The sequence below is a fragment of the Neolamprologus multifasciatus genome, chromosome 5 (genome assembly GCF_963576455.1).
Source record: "Neolamprologus multifasciatus chromosome 5, fNeoMul1.2, whole genome shotgun sequence".
Lineage (NCBI taxonomy): Eukaryota > Metazoa > Chordata > Actinopteri > Cichliformes > Cichlidae > Neolamprologus > Neolamprologus multifasciatus.
This window is the reverse complement of record NC_140443.1, coordinates 12,788,350-12,809,501: the sequence shown is the minus strand read 5'-3', so window position 1 is coordinate 12,809,501 and position 21,152 is coordinate 12,788,350. Positions and strand designations below refer to the sequence as shown.

The window sequence follows — 21,152 nt, the reverse complement described above, 5'->3', positions numbered from 1 at the left end:
TACTTGGATGGTGGCATAAATTTACAAAGCTAGGCAGACTTTGTTTATCCCAAGTGAAGGAAACCAATGTTATTGCCTGACCTTAATGTATGCTTTTCTTCAATAGGAAAGGGTATAACTGCAAGTTTGTGGAATAAAATTGTGGAGATTTAAACTTAAATATTCTTTTAATTTTTTTATATATTTTTTAAGATTGAAAATGTTAGTTCAATTTTATTAATAATCTCAGTTGCTCAAAATTTCCTTAGTGATGAACTTAATATATCTACGTATTTGTCATGGAAACTTTCTGATCTGCTGTGACACTTGTGCATTTTCTCTGAGCAAAATATTTTGCTTTTGTCTCAGTTGTCTTTGGTAAGAAAGGAAGTTATTGGTTGAATATGCCATAAATTGTTTTATATCAAATCTACACTATAGACTGAAGTAAAACTTCTGAGACTCTTGACAAATACATAGAGTTGTAATTCTACACGTGTCTGTTTTATAGCATTTGCAGCACTGATAAGTCAAGTCAGAGCTGAGGTGACTTGTGCAAGAGTCTACCTCTGCACTGCATCACGATTAGTCACAGATACACATGACCACACATTTCACTACAGGTATTTTTTCACAAAGAGATGAACTGAGTCAAAGAGAGAGATGGTGGGAATTTAAAATGAGTTGGAAGAGGAATAGGAAAGTAAAGAAGGTAGAACGAGGGAGGGAAAAACAGGGAAGGAGAACAAATTATTGAGAACTGCAGTGCAAACACTTTCTCTCCACTGCACATTTAAGTCTTCTGGGTTTGCATACACAAACTCATACAGCATGGGGAATATTTCCTTGGAAATTTTTAGAAGATCTTCTGTCTCCTTCTGTAACATACAAGAAAATGAACATACTCACAAACACAAGCACACACACACAAGTTCACACACACAGAGACTGTAAAACATTGAGAACGTACAAACAAGGCCATGTTCCAGAAATGTTTGCTCCTGTTTTCAGTTTGACTGACAAACCTCTTTTTGAGGGATTAGATTATTATTATTTTTTTTTTTAAAAAAGAAGAAGATGGAAAACAGATTTTAAGAAACAAAGTTGAAAAATAGATGATGAGGAGAAGGTCGGGGTAATACATTTTCGTATACAGTTTTAATATGGCATGCAGACACCCATTGGTACTGTATTGAAGCAATATGAAAAAGCTGTACAAACATGTCTGAAGGAGACCATATCCTGCTATGTGCTTCATGAGAAAAGTTTTAGTGTGTTGCGACAGAGAACAAGCATGCACCTTAACAAGACCAGGACTTGATCATCCTAATCTAATTTCATGTTAAAGTCTGTCAATCTAGTTTCTGTTAAAGTTTTTAATTTTCATTTTGTAGCCTTACCCAGACTAATAAAGTTTGCAACTTTGAAAAATAACCTAACATTCTTATCATCCTCTTAATGAGACCTTAGTGGTCATAGTTATTGCCACAATTTTATAGCAATTTCAAACATGTATAGCTATATTATTTACTGATATTACTGAGGTTTTTTCATTGGTTGTTTTGTCAATATATTATCCAGCTATCAGTTGCCACATTGTGGTATCTTTCATAACTAAATAGACAACCAGCTTCTTACTCGGTCTAATAAAAAAGACATGATTGTCATTCCCATTAAACCAACTGTACCAGTAAAGTCACTGTCCTACTGCAACATTGCTCCATTAAAATACAAACCAGACGGTATCACAAGAATGGGTTCTCCTTCTCCTTCACTTGCTCAAAGTAGCATTTTAAAGTGTTTCAAGAGTCATGCACTACCCACTTAGACCTTGAGTTTAGACCTTCACTCTAGCTATAATTTGATGCTGAGAGTCCCTCTTTGCTTAGAATACCAATTTGACTTCTGACACTTTCACATTCTTCAGATGTCATGTTTCTAACTTTGAAAGTGCTGCTTACAAAGCAATGTTCTACTGGAAACTTCAGCCACAGTCATATTTATAACTAGTGAATCATGGCAGCAGGTTGCTTTACTTGAACAAGTCTCCAAAGCCAGAGTTCTCAAAGAACAACTTTCAGGCTGTCATTGGCCTGAGGTTATAATTTCTGCTGCCTCAAAGTAAAGAAAAGAATGCACTATTGAATGCACAATTTATGTCACACTATGTTATTGTGTGAGACCAAGGGAACGTTTCCATTAAGTTTTTGCCCTTCTTTTCACATCACAAAAACTTTTTAAACATTAATAAATACAGCCGGTGTAAAGAGAACTACTTCCTCCTTCCAATTATGGACCAGTACAAAAACGAAAATTGCCACCCGGAAATGGATATTCTCTGAACAGACACATAAAAAAACATATTAAAATGTGTCTGATGTGTGTATTATATGTGTGAGGCCCTCACTGATCTGCTGGCTCTGTAAACTGGCACTCAGTCATCAAAACTTTGAGAACACTTGTAAAGTGTAGATCGAAGCCACCTATTACATTTAATCAATAATAGGGCTTCCTTCTAATATTAAAACTCAAAGAAGTTAAGCCTTTTACACAAAGAGGTTGACATGATTACAATTGCTTACTGTGTCATTTACATTTAATTAAATTCAATTTCATTTTGTATCACATCAAATCACCAAAACTGTCACCTCAACACACTTTATATTGTAGAGCAAAGACCCTACAAGAGAAAATTCTAACAATCCGATGACTGTCTATGAGTTTCACGTGATGACAATAGGAAGGAAAAACTCCCTTTTAACAGGAAGGAAAGTCTGCCAGAACCAGGCTCAGGGAGGGGCAGCAATCAGCTCAAAGCCCAAGCTCTGCCTCCCATTCTCCTTTAAGAAATACCACAAGCAAGCATGCAGTCTGAGAGCGAAGAACTCTCCTGGAACAATGCGGTACTATCTTTATGATATGATGTGGCTTGATTATTCAAGACCTTGAATGTAACGGTACAGACAACAAGTTGAATTCTGTAACAGGTAGCGAGTGAAAAGAAACGAATACAAGAGAAATATGGTCTGTCCTTCTAGCCCTGTCAGTTCTCTCCACCACCAGGCCAGGGTCTTTCTGTGTGGAGTTTGCATGTTCTCCCTGTGTTGGTGTGGGTACTCCAGCTTCCTCCCACAGTCCAAAGAAATGCAGTTAGTGGGGTTAAGTTAACCCTTAAAATTTGAGGGCAATGTAGGAGAACACTCTTGAATAGTCATATTTTATAACTAGTGAATCATGGCCGTGAATTCTAGTGAATATCTTCTATATGTGACTCATCTGTATGCATGTTGGATCTTGTGGGTTTCTGTTGTTCTGCTGCACATGTTGGAAGACAGATAAATATTTTACACATTTTTGAGCTTATCCTTGATTCAAAAACAAGCTAACAAACTTCAGTGAATACATATAAATTTTCCTTTCTTGCTCATTCAAACATCTCATTCAGGAACAGATATTTCAATGCTCATCTGGGAACATCCTAAATAAACCATATTAAATAAGCATGCAAATGCCTCTCAAAACACTTTATTTTACTTTACTGAAGGTGTACACACTAACTCTTTGTGTGACACGTTTTTGAGCCATGCGTTGTCATGGGTAACAGGAGTGTGTAACTAGTATAAAATGGGTCACAAAATGAGCAGAGTGGTGTGTGCAGCACAGATAATGTTAAGTTGCCTGTCACATACCGGAGAACTCTTGTGCACATACACGCACACATACAGGCACACACACATATACATGCACACACTCACTGAATACCCAAAGGGTGAGTCATATAGTCAAGAAATGCAAATGGGTGGATTAATTCTACTGAATGGATAGCTCAGTCTTGTGAATGGCATGCAGTGCACAAGCAACATATTGCTGCATGTGTATATATCTATATATGTATGTGTCTACGTGTGTGTATGAGAGAGAGAGAGAGTATTTATTATAACATACTAAACCATCATATTGCAAAAGCAGCACAGGAATGTCTCAAGGAACACAAAGAACCAAGGAACTGACCCAGGCAACATTAACTCCCATATCCAAATCTGATGTGACAACAACAAGCTGTAGCAGAACAATGAAGGAAACCATATGTTGTGCCAGAAACTTTAAGGCCTGTATTCTATATGAAAGACACCATACAGCTGCAAAAAACATTTCTAGTCCCATATAAGTCAAGAGAAAAGACTGTCTTTCTTGACCTCTGTAAACACATTGCTGCTGAGTTCATTGTTATAGGCATTCCCAAAAGGCTGATTCTGTTCATCTGGATGTAGCATTTTCAGTGGGAGAAATGTTTTGTCACTGATCCAAGTGACTTCTTCAGTCTCAGCTGACTGCAGGTTTCCCCAAATCTTATAAACAGTACATTTGTACAATAACTGAAACCAGCCCACTGAATGAACTGTGAGGTGAGTTCCTTGATTGACCATTGGTCAACAACCACTGATTATTGATCAAAGACCACTGATCTATAGCCATGAGTACCATTCACAGAGAGTTGGGGAATGGCTGTAATCACAGCATTGTAAGATGGTCAAAGGTATACCCTTAGACCCCCTCCTCGATTCAGAGATGGTCTTTCCCTTTTCACATAAATGGCCTCCTTGACTACCCGCTCAGACCAGCGCTCCTCCCTGTCCAGGATGTGTAAATCTTCATCATTGAAAGAATGTCCCATGCCCTGTAGGTGTAAATAGACTGCAGAGTCCTGGCCTGATGAGGTAGCTCTTCTGTGTTGTGCCATTCACTTCGCCAGAGGTTGTTTGGTTTCCCCGAAGTCCTGGCAATCCTCCTGGCACTTAACAGCGTACACTGTGTTAATCTGTTTGTGTCGGGGGACCCAATCCTTGGGGTGGACCAATTTTTGGTGCAGCATGTTTTGGGGTTTAAAAGACACAGAGATGCAGTGTTTAGATACTCCTGACACGTACGGGATCACCTAAGTCTTTGCTTAGGTGTTATAGACATTCATTTTGTGTCATACTGAATAAAAAAATATCTATTTTGTAAGTCTTAGTACCATGCCTTGTTTCAAAAATGAGGATTAGTCATGTTAATTTCTGCTTGCTCACGGGCTATTGGCTTGCCAATCACAAGTCACTTGGCAATCAGCAAGTGATCTAAAGGTCAGACTTCACCCTTCACTTCACAGTCAGATGGTGACAGCAGAAACGCCCCTCTCCGGGCTTCAAAACATGAGCTTAGAAATCAGTGGGTAATGTTTTATACTGTCTATGGTTTGCATCCATCTTTTACATTACTGTTACTAGTGGATGCAGTTTGCTATAACCAAATTTTCCCTTGTGGGACATTTAAAGGATTCTTCTTCGTCTATCTTCTATTGTCTCTGGAGGCAGGATTAATTCTGCTTGCCTCCAATTTCACTGGAATCTGTAGCTCATCTCAATTTCATGGGCATGTCCATGTCCTGTTCTGTGTATAGTTTTGTATACCTACAGTATACTGTGTGTGTGTATGTATGTAAGTATACCTTTGTATTGTTAATGGCCAGTCCAATAAGCTCTTATTCACCAACGACAAAATAAAACGACTCGTTAGTTAAAATTTGACAGAGAGTCATAAAGACATGCTGTGACAGGACATACTCAAACCTGACCTTTATCCAGGGAGGTCAAATGTAAACTAAGCTATCTATCTCTTACTCAGAAGTGAGAGATAGTATGAGATACAGCATTTAAAAAACAAATCAGGAAATCACAATGTATGATTTTTAAATAATTTATTTGTATGCACTGCTGCACATAAGTATTTGAACACCTGTCAACCAGCAAGAATTCTGGCTCTCAAAGACCTGTTACTATGCCTTTTAAAAAGTTCGCCTCTACTTTTATCTAAATTAGTAGCACCTGTCTGAGCTCTTTCAAGACACCTGTCCACCCCACAGTCAGTCAGACTCCAACTACTACCAAGGGCAAGACCACAGAGCTGTCAAAATACATAAGAGACAAAAATGTGGACCTCCACAAGGCAGGAAAGGACTACGGGGCAATTGCCAAGCAGCTTGGTGAAAATAGATCAGCTGTTGGAGCAATTGTTAGAAAATGGAAGGGGCTAAAGACGAGCATGCTTGCTTGTGGTATTTCTTAAAGGAGAATGGGAGGCAGTCTCCCTCGGACTGGGGCTCCATGCAAGATCTCACCTCATGGGGTATCACTGATGATAAGAAAGGTGAGGAATCAGCCCAAAACTACATGGGAGGAGCTGGTCTATGACATGACGAGAACTGGGACCACAGTTTTAAAGGTCACTGTCAGTAGAGCACTATGCTGTCATGGTGGCTGTGGCTACAATGTAGCTAGCCATCACCAGTGTGCGAATGTGTGTGTGAATAGGTGGATGACTGGATGTGTAAAGCGCTTTGGGGTCCTTAGGGACTAGTAAAGCGCTATACAAATACAGGCCATTTACCATTTACCATGGTCTCAAATTATGCATTGCACGGAGGGTTCCCCTGCTCAAGTCATCACATGTCCAGGCCCGTCTGAAGTTTGCCAGTGACCATCTGGATGATCCAGAGGAGGTGTGGGAGAAAATCATGTGGTGAGATGAGACCAAAATAGAACTTTTTGGACTAAACTTCACTTGCCCTGTTTGGAGGAAAAAGAAGGATGAGTTGCATCCCAAGAAAAACCATCCCTGCTGTGAAGCATGGGGGTGGAAACATCATGCTTTGGGGGTGCTTTTCTGTGAAGATGACAGGATGACTGCACTGTATGAAGGACAGGATGAATGGGGTCATTCATTGTGAGCAACAACATCCTTCCCTCAGTCAGAGCATGGAAGATGGGTCATGGCTGGTCTTCCAACATGACAATGACCCAAAGCACACAGCCAGGATAACCAAGGAGTGGCTCCATAAGAAGCATATCAAGGTTCTGGAGTGGCCTAGCCAGTCGCCAGACCTAAATCCAACAGAAAATCTTTGGAGGGAGATGAAACTCCGTGTTCCTCAGCTACAGCCCCAAAAGCTGACAGGTCTAGAGGATATCTGCGTGGAAGAGTGGGCTAAAATCCCTGTTGCAGTGTGTGCAAACCTGGTCAAAAACTACAGGAAATGTTTGAATCTCTGTGATTGCAAACAAAGGCTTCTGTACCAAATATTAACACCGATTTTCTCAGGTGTTCAAATACTTACGTACATCAGTGCAATACAAATAAATTCTTTAAAAATCATACAGTGTAATTTCCTGAATTGTTTTTAAATGCTGTCTTTCACAGAGGGAATGCACCTACAATGTTACTTTCAGAGAACTGAAAGAGAACTTAACCAAAATCGCAGAGTGTTCAAATATTTATGTTCCTCACTGTATATAATGACAATGAAACAATTAATGTAAAGATCTACACATGTAAAATTGAATTTCATATATTTATTATGCTTGTTGTTGGTATGCTTCCAACCTGATGATAACACACTAAAGTTATTAAAGGGGCTGTACTGCTTGCCAGTTTCATAGTGTTTCACTGCCAAACTCATCAAGTCTGGGCTACCCAAAGCATTACAATGTTATTTCTTGCCGGACTAAAATAGGATTTTCAGGCCAACTTTTTTCTCTATGTTCCCTCTCTTTGTGTCTTTTCTAACACTTGCAGCAAATACATATAAAGAGTAATCTTTTGCGATTAACCATTTTTATAAATTTAATACACATTTTAATTTTGTACTGCATCAAATACCATATACCAAATATGTATTTTAGCAAGACATAATTGGTCCTAAGGTATTATTGTCATTTCAAGAACATTTTTACTGTAAGTAATAATGTCTAATATATAGTTGTGTTGGCTTGAGGACTTATTACATTATTACATAATTACATACATAAGGTATTCTAATTTATACTGTGAAAACATATGAATAGCAAGTAGGCTTAATCACTGACTGTACAATAATAATGTGCAGTACTGAAGAGTAAACCACAACTGACAAAAAGAAATTATATCCAACTATAATTATATCATGTCTCTTAATATACCATGTCTTAATGACTATAAAATAACATGAATATTTTAATCCATTCATTTCAGGGTGGCTCAACTTTGGAAATTTTTCAGGGGGCTTTTGCCTGTAAAACACTCCCACTTCCACGTAAAATAAGAATTTAGAATCACATATTAACATAATATCCAAGCCTTTGGGCTGTAGTTGGAAACCTAAATCTTATGATTTATATTGTAATTTGTTTGATTTTTTTATTATTATTATTTTAAAGATGAGTAATAAAGCTAGGTCAATTTGACAAAAGTGAAACACGATTTTGACTCTATTCACACCAGACACATCGAGCCTGCGATGAAAATTTGTTGTTTGACTAAAATCCTACAGGCCAAGAATGACTTCTCATTTTAATTTTAGTGTGATCATGAAAAAGTGCAAAACATCAGGATTTTTGTAAGTGCATGTGTGATTCATGACTGTGTTTGTACTGTGGAGGCGCCTCAGGAGACTTGAGTGTGAAATAGTACCAAAATGAACCATTTAATGCTAGTTTAATTTTAACTTGATTTAGGGAAAAATTACTTGTGATTCCATTAAAAGTTTAAAGCAAACAATTAAAAATATTTTTTAACGAAAACTTATACAACCGCATTCCATCTAACTGGTTTGAGGTTTTGAGGTTACATATTTGTAACCTAATACAGAATGACTCGGGAACTTTCCAAACTCACAAAAGAAAAACATCATAGAAAAGCAGCTTTGAACTGTTTGGGAAGCCTAAGGCTGAAGCCTGATTGACTGAAAGTTTGAAAAGACTTGAAGTTGTTGTCATACAAAAAGTTAATTGTAGATTTTTGTTTGGAAAATACAAAGGCAGCCTCTAACTTCAGGCTTTTCCAAACCGAATATCCACCTTACCTTATGAGATTAGGAATGAATGATTGCAGCAATGGCTAATGCCTCTATAAAATGCAAATTTAAAACCAAAAACCAAGTAATTCTTTTTCCAATTCACTGGGAAATTCAAATTGAATTTTTCCTTTTTTGGTTTGTTTAATTTTACTGCACCAGGTTTACAAGTTTATTTTTTCCTTAAGAGTGAGCAGAATGAAAACATCTATGTGTGTGTGTGTGTGTCTGTGTGTGTGTGTGAGAGAGAGAGAGAGAGAGAGAGAGAGAGAGAGAGAGACAGACAGAGAGACAGAGAGACAGACAGAGAGAGAGAGAGAGAGAGAGAGAGAAAGAGAGAGAGAACAATATCTGCAAAGCTTGCAGGAGGTAACAGGCTTTCCAATTAACTCTGTGCTGCGTTGTTGTACAGGCTAATTACTTAACACAACGACCTAAGGACTTTTAGTGTGTAAGTGTGCGCCTGTGTGTGTCTCTTACACAGGAGCATGACTTTTTGTTGTGTGTTCTTGGTGTGAGGCCAGTCAACTGCTTACTTTGGGGGAAATAACTATTTTCTCCCCTGCTGAATTTTTAAGTTTGCCAATTAAAAAAAGAAATGAACAGTCTGTAACTTTTATGGTAGTTTATTTACAGAATATCATGAAAAAATAGCCCTTTATTGTCATATTACAGCACATGTATATAAAAGATGATTTGCATATGAAATATGTATTTGATAAAGTAATTTTGTAGTTGGTTACCAAGTATGCACACATCTCGGAGAGATAATGTCCCCCTCCTCTTCACAGCAACTCTCTAAACCCTTCAGGTTCCTTGGCTGCTGCTTGGCAAATCCAAAGCTCAGCTCCCTCCAGAGACTTTCTACAGGACTGATTTCTGGAGACTCGCCGGGTCACTCCATGACATCCTTGTCCTCCTTATTTAGCCACTCCTTTGTTGCTTTGGTGGTATATTTTGGGTCACTGCTATGCTGGTAGACCTATCTTCAGTGTTCTGGCTGAGGGAAGGAGGTTCTCTGGGATTTTAATGGTACAAGGAACTGTTAATTAGTCCTTCGATGCGATGAGGCCTTCCTGTACCCTCAGCAAGAAAACAGCGTGAAAGCATAATGTTTCCACCTCTGCACCTGAATTTGGGAATGGTGTTCTTTTGTTCATACTTAGCACTTTTCTTGGTCCAAGCATGGCTGGTTTAGTTGATGCCAAAGAACTTGATTTTGGTTTCAGCTGACCACAGCACTTTCTCCTAAATCTCGGAATTATTTATGTTCACTGGAAAAACATCCTTCTCCCATGAGACAAGGTCTTTCATGGAACGATTGATGGTCATTCTATATTTCTTCCATTTCCAAAAAAATGACACCAACAGTTGTCACCTTCTCACCCAGCTTTTTACTGATGGTCTTGTAGCCCATTCCAGCCTTGTGATACAATCTTCTCCGTGGCATCCTTTGAAAGCTTTATGGTCTTGTCCACAGTGGTGGAGAGATTGGAATGGAAGAAATGGACTCATTGGTCAGGTGTGCTTTATACACTTAATGAGGTAGGCTGAGGAGTATCTGTAATTGATTGATTAATTACAATTTGTGTGCCACGGAGCCGCACATCCAACCTGTGAGAGCCAGAATTCTAGTTGGGTTGTAGGGGATCAAATGACATACAAATTAATTTTTAACCTTTATGTAATTTATTTTTCTTCATTTTCGGTTGATATTTTGTCTCTCCTGACTAAAATGACACTACAATAAAAATTTGAAACTGTTCATTGCTATGAAAGTGAGCAACCTTACAAATTTAGCAGGGGATCAAGTATTTCCCCCTACAGTATATCCTATAAAACCAAAGAATTCGATTCAATTTTACCTTTATTATTGAATTAGTACTAAATTGAATAGGATGCTGAATATTCAAAATATTTACCATCATTAATTTTTAACATGGGGGAAAAATTAGCATTTCTCAAGAAGGGCCAGTATCATTTTTGTCATAGTACACATGGTCACTGTGTTCGGTAAGATATATGTGAAGTGATAACAAACTGTCTTTGAGAAGCAGCATACAGAATGTATTTGTATAAGATTAGGTCATTTTTAAGGTAATATCATATACTCTGATATCTACATGACACCTGATTAGACATCTTGGACAAATATATCTCAGAAATTGCTGATTTCCATTTGGACATATGCACAATTTTACAATTGTTATTGATTTCTTTTCCCCTTTCAGGGCTCATTGCCAGCACTTGTTTTTCCCTCTTTATCTTACAGTATTTCTTTCCACGTCTCTCATTCACTCTCTCCACTCATAACTGCTTTGAGGAACCTCCAGCTGGCACTGTGATCAACTCTCCCTCCTGTGGGGATCCCATTAATAAGCTGTGTACTCTTTTTGCTGTCCCGTGGTGATGATGATCACACACCAGGTCTTGGCTCACTTCACCCGCCCCCTTGAAAACTCAACTACTTTTATTCACATGCAATCATACGCTCACAAAAATATAGATTATCACTTTAGCACCTTCCATTCAGCCTCACCATTGTGACTGTGAGTTTTTGTCATTTAACTACAGCCTTGTTCTTTCACTTGAATTGAACTCCTGCCGTGTGGTGATTGCTCGGCATCAAGTGGGACGGCATCCAGATTTCCTCTGGTCAGGAATTTTTTGGAACACCATCAAATTTAGAGTGGAGAAAAAAAAATCTTATTGAATTATGTCCAGGATATGTTTGTGTGTGTGTGTGCGTGCGTGCGTGCGTGCGTGCGTGTGTTTAATGCAAACTATGAATGAGTCTTCAGGCAGGACCCTTTGTTCCTCCATACTGCTTCTAACGATATACGCTCTGCTCTGAAACAACATGACAGAACATTTATCTGTGTAAGAATGATATATATTCTTATAATGCACACTCTTGACCTGTGTTATTTACCAGAGTCCCACACATAAATGGATCTTTTAATTCCCAAACTTTGGTATGAGAAGGTATGTTATCACAGTCTTCTTTTCCTGTCATACCACAACTTTGTTTGATAAGTATATGACCGAAAAGGATCATTTAAGCACTTTACTTTCTTTTTATGGCAGCACACTCTTGTGGTCAATTTTGGGAATTTTTATGTGTTTTGTTAACATGGGGCTCCATGTACCAAATTTTGACTGTTGAATTCAAAAGCTTCAAATGTAAAACTGAGGATTCTATACCTTAATTTTACCACAGGCTTGGCCTAAAAATTATCTGCATGAATTTTGGTTAACAGTGGAACAAAAAGAAAATTTCAAAATTGTGCATATGGTTCAGCACCCTTTGACCTTGTGCTGCAAACCCAAAAAACCTTGCACAGGAAGCATAGTTAAATATTGTGTTAGACAGAATTTAGTTGCAAATGTACCTCAAAATCCATTGGGGTACCAGCCAACAGTGACAGGTGATGGAATATGGTGTCTTTGTATGAATACACAAAACACCCAATGGACTTGTTCTGGTTACACGGGGAAAAACAGAGAATAACAAAAACAGGTGAAAAAATAATAATGGAACTTGGCAGGTAGAGAAGCTTCAAGAATGGTGTAATGAAAATATGATGAATTTCTTTTTTTGAGGTCTAAGTAGAGAGTGGAAGATAAAGAGAGACACACATGAAGAGAGATGGCAAAATCAAGCAAAAGGAAATGTTATAGACTCTGTCACGTCACACATATGTACAACCATGCAAAAAAGTTCAGTATGCTGCTAATTTTATTGTCTGACCATTTATTTCTATTTCATTCATTTTCAGTGCACTGGGCACATTTGAATTCATTACAGTGCCCAATTCAGATTCTGTATGCACTCTCCAAGTCCTTCCAGCTCTATGAGAACCAATTTAAGTTTCATTATTCACTATTCAAGTGTAAGGATTTCATAAAGCGGGGACATTTGAGGAAATAAAAGACAATGTTTCAACGTGGTTGGATTTTTCAAAAAGTGAATACATTTGTTCAGGTGAGCACAAGTTTAGAGGAAGAATAAGCAAATCTGGCTAAATGGGGACATTTTAAGAAATGATCTTCTCTGCCAAGTTGAATTTTCTGTACAGCAATGACATAAGTGATTTATTCTTCGAAGGATAATATTTTTGAAAGTGGTGGTACTTTGCACAACAAAGACAACTTTGATTTATTAGGTCCTTTTGTTTTGTTAAGTTTAAGAAATTTTAGGGTTTAAGTGAGAATCAGGTTAATGAATCCACTTACTGTTCTCTAACTTTGCCTTTCAGCCCCTAGTTTTGCTGTTTTCATTTTTCATCTTTCCTTGACTTAACCTTTCTCACCTTTGAATCATTAATATCCAAATTGCATCTATGTCATTTCACTTGGAGTAACCAACTTCAGTTCTGTAACTGCCTAGTTACATAGTATATGATGGTGGTGCCCTCTTGTGGTGATGTACCTCATCTTCTCTCACCATTACAACAGTTACTACTGCCACAACTCTAGATGTTGTTTACTTGTCTTTCTCAGAGGAAAATACAGAAAAAAGAGGTAAGAGTGAGAAAAATCAACAGATAGTAAAACAACACTAAACTGTTTAAACATTGCATAAAGTAAATGATAACACATTTTGTCAACATTCAGCTGGAATGCAACTTGTTCAGAATCTACAACTCTCATTCAGATTTTTCCAAAATATTCTGTACTAGCCTGTGTGAAGTGATATGACTTTGAAGTGCATTTGATTTTTATTCTGGTGCTTGTAAATATTGTCTCAAGTAAGTGTGTGTGTTGTTGCCTAAAGTCAACACTCGCCTTTGGCATTGGAGAAAAATAAAACAAGGATAAAAGCATTTAAAAATACATTTTACAATTTTCTATATATTTTTAAGTTCAGCAAATCACATGGAAAATGTTCCTCAAAAATATTTCAAGGTTTCAGTCAGAGTCTGTAAGAACTATACCCATTTTTTTCCTGTAGTTACTTGCAAAACTGCTGTGACTATTTCTAACTGCTCCTCTTCGGGTAATCAGGAATAAACACTTGTGTCCCTTTTGTCCAGTACCTTTTTTATCCATATTTTTGTTTGGTTTTTACCCTTTTTTGCTGTTTAGCCTCTTTGAGCTTGGTCCCATAAAAAAACGGATTCATCATCCCTTACTCATGTCTCCCCATTTATTAAATTATTAATGTCTGCCTATTATCTCTCTTGTCTGACTCCACTCTCCAAACACTGCAGCAAAGGCGGTTGCACATTTCCTGCCCTGTTGTATGTTCAGCCCACAGGCTGCTGCTTCACAAAGTTCCCTTTCACTATTTGAATGACTCCAACCTTTTGAACCTCTTGCACTCTGAGCAGTCTTGGCCTCTGTCTCCTGAACCTTTTGTCTCAAGGTGCTATTCAGGGCCAAAACCAAAACACGTAATTATTTGCAAAAATGAAACTAGTTTGAACCTTTAAAATCTAATCATCAAACTTTGCACCTCATTATCATTTTTTTTCCAGAGTCATGTATACTTGTTTCCTAAAATACATGGCATGCTTCAATTTGCTTGATTAAAAGTTGAGTAGAAACATTTTAATTACCGATACAAGCTGAAAAAGGTATGAAAATTACTACTTCAGAATTTTGTTACAGATAAACGGTGGCAAAGGTAAGAGAATTACTTTTTTTTTTTTGCATTTTCTTTTATGGGATTGTCAAGTTGAGGAGACTGTTACATTTCACAAAAACTATTTCATGTTTAACAGTATAAGCCTTATCTACTGAATCCAGATTCTTATGACTGCACCTTACATTGCAACTGCCTTCAAATTTCCTCTACTATGACAATACACTCCTCCAGCTAGTAATCTATGTGGACTGGTACATTCATAGCATGCTGAGAGAATTTTTTTCCCTTCTTTCTTTTTGAAAACCCAGACCATTGTTACCTTCCAGCCATGTTCAACGCTTGCTGCTTATGAACAGAAGCCCAATTAGCCACCCCGTGAACCCTGACCGTGCTGAAAAAAACCCCCAATAAATAAATAAATAAAGCAAAAAAACTGTGTAAACAATCAGAACCACTGTGAGAACTATACAGAAAAGCAAACATGTATAGAAAGCACACACTCATTCTCCAACCCACTTTCCACATTATAAAGAAATGGGGCTCCCTGGGGATAGATGGAGAGCCTGGCAACCACTACTCAGTCCACCTGAGACCAAATGCACAGCTGTTTACAGCAGCTTTCACTGATGGTAGAGAGCTTTAAACACAAACATGCACATGGACGCTATGAATACAAAAATATCAAAGCAAAGTTGGAAGCAATTCAACTTATTTACAACATATTTGACTACTGGATTAAACACACCACCATCATTCTGACATAATTATACCTCATTAGATAATAATAAAAGATAATGTCTCCTCCAAATGTTTAATACAAATGTTAAGACATATAGCGAGGAATGTGTCTGCAATAAAAAAAAATACAAAAACAACAACAAAAAAACAAATACAGATTTCCATATTTGCAATATTGTAAGTTATCCTTAACTGATCAGAACAACCATCCAAAGAAATGTGGAATAGCTTCAGCAGTAAAGTTTCTTTTCCTGTATCAGTAGAACACAGACTGTGATCGAAGAGATACTTATGGGAGTGGATTTGTGACTGAAATTCAATGAACTCAGCAGACCGGAAAAAATGTCTTTCAGTAGTCATTTGTTCTGTGCTGCAAGATAGCTTGCTGTTTTATCAGAACAGGCTTTGTATGGGGATACTGTGGCATATTTCTGATTGAGCTTTGCCTGTATTTTGACTTTTAAAAATCTAATCTAAGACACCAAATATTATTAATGTCAATATAATATCATTTACATTGAAACTAATTTGAAAATAAGCAAAAGCTTTTAAAACAGGTGGAATCCTTCAAGCAGATACCATTTTTCAGTAAGAATCAGCTCATTATATCCAAGGATGAGATTATCTCCCATCACATTTTTCAGTGAGCAAACTGAAAATGCATTCTTAAGACTGCAGTTTCAGTTCCTTGATTCCAAACCTGTGCTAATCACCCGAGTTAACATCGACCAGTATAACATGATTCGTTTTTTAACCCAGCTTGGAGACAGTTATCACAATTCAAATAATAAGAATATTTTGTAGTGTTTCCTGGACATTACAAAATAAAAAGGTCTTTCTCATGTAAAGTAATTTTATATGTGTAGTCATTTGTAGTTTTCTTGTATTCAATTTCGATTAGGAATTTTCAATAAACATCTCCAAATAATGTAATTCAGATGGTCTTGTTGAATATCTGCACCAGACTTCAAGCTTGCTGCTTTTTAATCATATGTCTGGATAATAGATACACAAGACAATACTAGACAAGACCTATGATGCACCGATGCATTGTTTGCATTGATGCATTCGTTTGTTAGTTGTTTGTTAGTTGACTGAAAGACATGGACATAAGAATTTGGGACTGGCTTTTTTGAAAATGTGTAGGATTTTATTTTTCGGGATCTAACATTTTTAGGTTTGACTTGTTGAGTGTGCAAAGGTTTTCACCACTAGATGTCAGTAGATTGCAGTCAGTTGAGTTCTGTTTTCTTATCCCTCCAAGTTCAAGTGTATAATCCTAGCTACAGTGGCTGCTTTATGACAAACACGCTTTAGTCACCCAAGAGAGATCAAAAACGTTAAATTTAGACTGTACTGAATAACAGGCCAGGCACCCCGTTTCTGTTTACAATTTTGACTGAATCTGGATTGCTCTGGAGTTTTTTCTTAACTGTGGAAGGCTGTAAGCTGTTAATGCTAGGTGAGAAGCATCCACCTTTATTTACTCCAGAAGATGCTGTAAGACCTTGTGAAAGGAGTGCAATATAGGTCAGTGAGTGTGGGAAACTCAGTTCTGACTGATAACAGCCATACTGACGTGAGTTATATTTGTTATATTTATTTATTTAGGAAAGTGCATGTGAATGAACATAAATGTAAAAAAATAAATAAATTACATGAATGTAAACATACCAGATTATAGCCAAGGGCTAATTTCCGGAATTTGAGGATTTGCTTAACTGTGGTTAGCTCTGCTGTGTCTGTCACTGTTAGCTGCTGTTAGCCTCTGTTAGCTGCTGTTCGGTGTTGTTAGTGAAACTGTCTTTGAAATGGACCTAACTTTGTTGGACTCTAAGTCTTAGTGAATAAACTCTCATATGATATGATAATGTAATCACACTGTTTGTCAGAGGGGAAGATTTTTTTTTGGACACTCGAGGTTACCGTTAGCTGGCATAATGCTAGCCTATAACCAGCTGTTGTCGTTTAGCCAGCTTTGTTAGCTGTCCAGAGATGGGAGGGTCACATATTTAATTGGCTGACAATAAGTAATTGCAAAAATATTGGTAATAAATTAGCATGTTTTTGGTCACATTTCTAGACAGGGGTCAGTACACAATAAAAACACTATGTCTTCTACATGTCTTTTCTCAGTAGTCCAGACTCAAAAAAAAAATTGAATTTTGGTGTGCACACGGGTGCTCATAGACACAAACTATGTCTTTCTTGGCTGCTACCTCAAAGCACATTGTGCGCTGTCGGTCTTGGGTGCTGCACAATACCATTCAATATTTAGTATTTACTGTTACTTATACTTATCTAGGTTATTGCTGTGGTGTTGTGTTTATTGTGGTGGTCTCTTTTTGCTTGTTTTCTTCTTTTTTTTTTCCTTTCAACAGGTGATCCAGTGGATTTTTTTTAGTGTCTTCTCTCACTGTCCCTCTTCCCCTCTGTTTTTCTTTCCCTCCCTCCCTTTCTTTCTTTCTTTCTTTCTTTCTTTCTTTCTTTCTTTCTTTCTTTCTTTCTTTCCTATCCCCAGTCATGTCTGTATTAACATGAAATAAAATGAAATTAAATAAAATAAATAATAATAACAAAGGTCAATCAAATGGACCAATACGGCAAAGCTGTGATGATCCACTTGGTAAAGTCAATCCGTTGGGCATCTGTCTTGGCCTCCAGACAATAATTTTGATTGCTAAAGAACCAAACAGGACAGGCAAAAAATACATAAATAAATAAAAATTTTGAGATTATGCCCGCACTTTAATTTGCCTAAGTTAGTAAATCTGACCTTCATTTGCATATGGCAGTCGGCATCAAGACTACAGTTTCAGATAAAACTGCTCAAGCTGAATGGTCTGCCAGAAAACGAACCAGTCATCTGGTACCACACCATGGTTCAGGCTAATCAGCATTTTTGACTCCCCTCTCTGAAATGAGTTAATGCAGAGTTAAAATTAGTGTTTATCAACACAGTGACTGTTCAGTTTATTGCACAGTATGCCTGGTACAGGGTGTGACACCAAGGAAACGCTGACATGATAAACTGATGGATACTTTATTCATAGCATACTTCATTAAGGCTTCTCTTTGTGATTTCTTACCCTAGGTCTATTGCTGCCCTCTTCTTACTCTACTGTCCTTTTGCTACCTCCTTGCAACAGCAAAAAACAGCAATAATACACATAGCATAATGCATCCTTCTAAAACAACAGCCCGTTCTTATCTTAATTTATTCCCTGAGGATGGAAGAATTTAACTTGTTCTCTTGAACACACACACACACACACGCACACACACCTCATTAACCTGGAGAGAAGCTCTTAGTGCACAGGAAGCTTTCCACTCCATTAGCCAGTGTCATTATTGCAGGTACTTGTACTGTAAATGGGAATATATCTGTGCTTTCTTCCACATAATGGAAACAGGTATGACCATTGACATAAGATATATGAATAGCTGAAAAATGTATAATAGATAATTGTGAACAGCAATAAATCTTTGTACAACAACTCTTCCAGCAGTTGATTCTGTCGCAGTCACTGCCTGTATAAACACAACCAGGAAAAAAAAAAACTTGTATTTCAAGAGGACTGCGATAGACAATGGTCAATTCAACACCAAAGTAAATGCTCCACTTGAACAATTATATTGGTTGCTTGTTCTCAAGTGATTCACATAAGAATTTGTTAAACAATTGAGGTGCACATTAGAATGCACTGAACCTGGGGGTTTGGCACAAATGCAAAAACCTCAATTCAATCAGGAGACTGGAGTTTAAACACTGTTTGAACAGTGCTAAAACTGCCAAAACAGCCCTGACCCATAGATGCATGGTGTCCATTAGAATGCTGAAGGTGTACTGTGGTTTCTGGCTCCAAGATGTTAGGGACAGATCCTTGAAGACCTGTAAGTTGTGAGGTGGACCTCCATGGATTGGAGGTCCTCATGAGGTGAGTGTTTTGTGCTGTGACCTTTGGTGTTGTGGAGAATTTGGCTACTTTGGTTAGATCACTTGTGAGTGTTGTTGACCAGATGATGGCAATAACACTGACGGGTGCTGAGCCACCCTTGATGTGATCGTTGTGTGGCCATTGCTCTCAATTTGTGGTTGGTCACTAGCATGCTTGCTTTACTGAACTTTGGAGTTTAAAGTAACTTGTTGTGGTATGGGGCCACGTGTATGTGACCATTTATGTGGTGGAGACAACAGATCACTTGGCTGTGATTATTTGCTGCTACTTTTGGTTTTGTGTTGTAGGAGGTCAAGTAATCATTTTGGGTTTGTGACTCCTCTGTGTTGGTCACATGTTACTTTTTGTGCATTCAGTGTGGCAACTTCAAAATCCTCATGCATGGGGCGTCCCTGTTTAAAAATGCCAACTAAAGAAATGTGAGTATTTAGTTTTGTGTTAAGAGAGCTGGTAATAAAGTGCTCAAGTTTGTGCTTTAGTTCAAGCTTATGTTTGAGGGATCAAGGTCCAAAGGGTCTTTAAATAAATTTAGGGGTCCTAGAAGACCCCTTTTGAGGGAGGAGGTGTTACACCCCTCTGCAGCCCCTAATCTCCTCAGTGTGTTCAGCTGTTGCTAATTGGCCAGGTGTTGCTAATTGGACCTATACAGGTGTGGATAAGCATACTTGAGGCAGGCTTTCCAGAAGCTTACTAGTCTAGTCTAGTCTGCTATACCATTTTAAGATAAAACCTCTTCTCACTAACACTCTGGTATTCGTCTCCTTTTTTATGTTGCGGCTTTTGAGCCAGGTCATAAGTCAAGTCAAGTCATCTTTAATTATATAGCACATTTAAAAGACATCAAGTGTCGGCCAAAGTGCTGAACAGAGGGATAATGTAATAAAATAATTAAAATAGAACGAAAACATTTTAAAAAAAGAATTGTAAGACATGTAAGAGTATATAGCATATAATGTACATGCAAATATGCACATACATATACAAAACTGTACACATTCACACACAAGCACACATATGTGAACATAACGTATATACACATACAACACCATCCAATAAGATAAGAGACCAAATAGACAGAATAAAAAAGGACATCAAAGAGATCCGAAAGCCTTGGAAGATAAGTAGGTCTTGAAATTCGATTTAAAGACTTCCAAGGATGAAGAGAATTTTATGAAGGGGGGAAGATTATTCCAGAGTCTCGGGGCGGCAATGGAGAAAGCCCTGTCACCTCTAGATTTGAGCTGGGAGCGTGGAACTGATAAAACCATCTGACTGGAGGAGCACAGAGATCGAGTGGGTAAGTGCAGGCTAAGAAGATCTGAAATGTAACCTGGAGCCAAACCATGGAGAGCTTTAAAAACAAATAATAAAACCTTAAAATCGATTCTATGTTTAACTGGTAGCCAATGTAGAGATGCGAGTACCGGGGTAATATTCCCTTTGTCATAACACTTGTCCATCCTACAGATGCTGGATTGAATTGAGATCTGGGGAATTTGGAGGTCTTAAACTCATTGTTGTGCTTCTTAAACCATTCCTTTTTTTTTTTTTTTTTTTTTTTTTTTTTTTCCCCGCCTGTCCCATTTGGTTCTTTAGCCGTCAGAATTGTTGTCTGAAGACCAACAAGGATACCCAATGGATTTATTTTGCCAAATGGATCATCATGGCATTGCCGTATTGGTCCATTTGATCGACCTTTGTTTTTATTATTTATTTTATTTTCAGTTGTTACAGACGGGACAGACATGAGTGAGGGATAGGAAAGGGAGAAAGAAAGAGGAAGGAAAAGAAAAACAGAAGGGGAGAGGGACAGTGAGAAAGGGGGGAAGAAAAAATATCTCCGGGATCACCTGTTGAGAGAAAAAGAATAGAAAACAAGCAAAAAAAACAAAACAATGCAACATACTATACACAACACCATCGCATTAATCTAGCTAAGTGTAAACAGCAGTAAATACTAAATATTGAATGTTGTTGTGCAGCACGCAGGACAGACAGCGCACAATGTGCTTTGAAGTAG

The 21,152-nt window shown here is 37.7% G+C and overlaps 1 protein-coding gene and 1 long non-coding RNA gene across 3 annotated transcripts in view; both read right to left on the bottom strand.

The window, feature by feature from the left end:
* grip2b (glutamate receptor interacting protein 2b) overlaps positions 1 to 21,152 on the bottom strand; it is a 264,699-nt gene that overhangs the window by 174,042 nt on the left and 69,505 nt on the right. The window lies entirely within an intron of this gene.
* LOC146518149 (uncharacterized) lies at positions 2,650 to 20,665 on the bottom strand. The gene is made up of 2 exons (XR_014874303.1): positions 6,189 to 20,665; positions 2,650 to 5,843 (listed from the first exon to the last, which is right to left on the bottom strand). It is a non-coding gene; the product is annotated as an uncharacterized LOC146518149 (long non-coding RNA).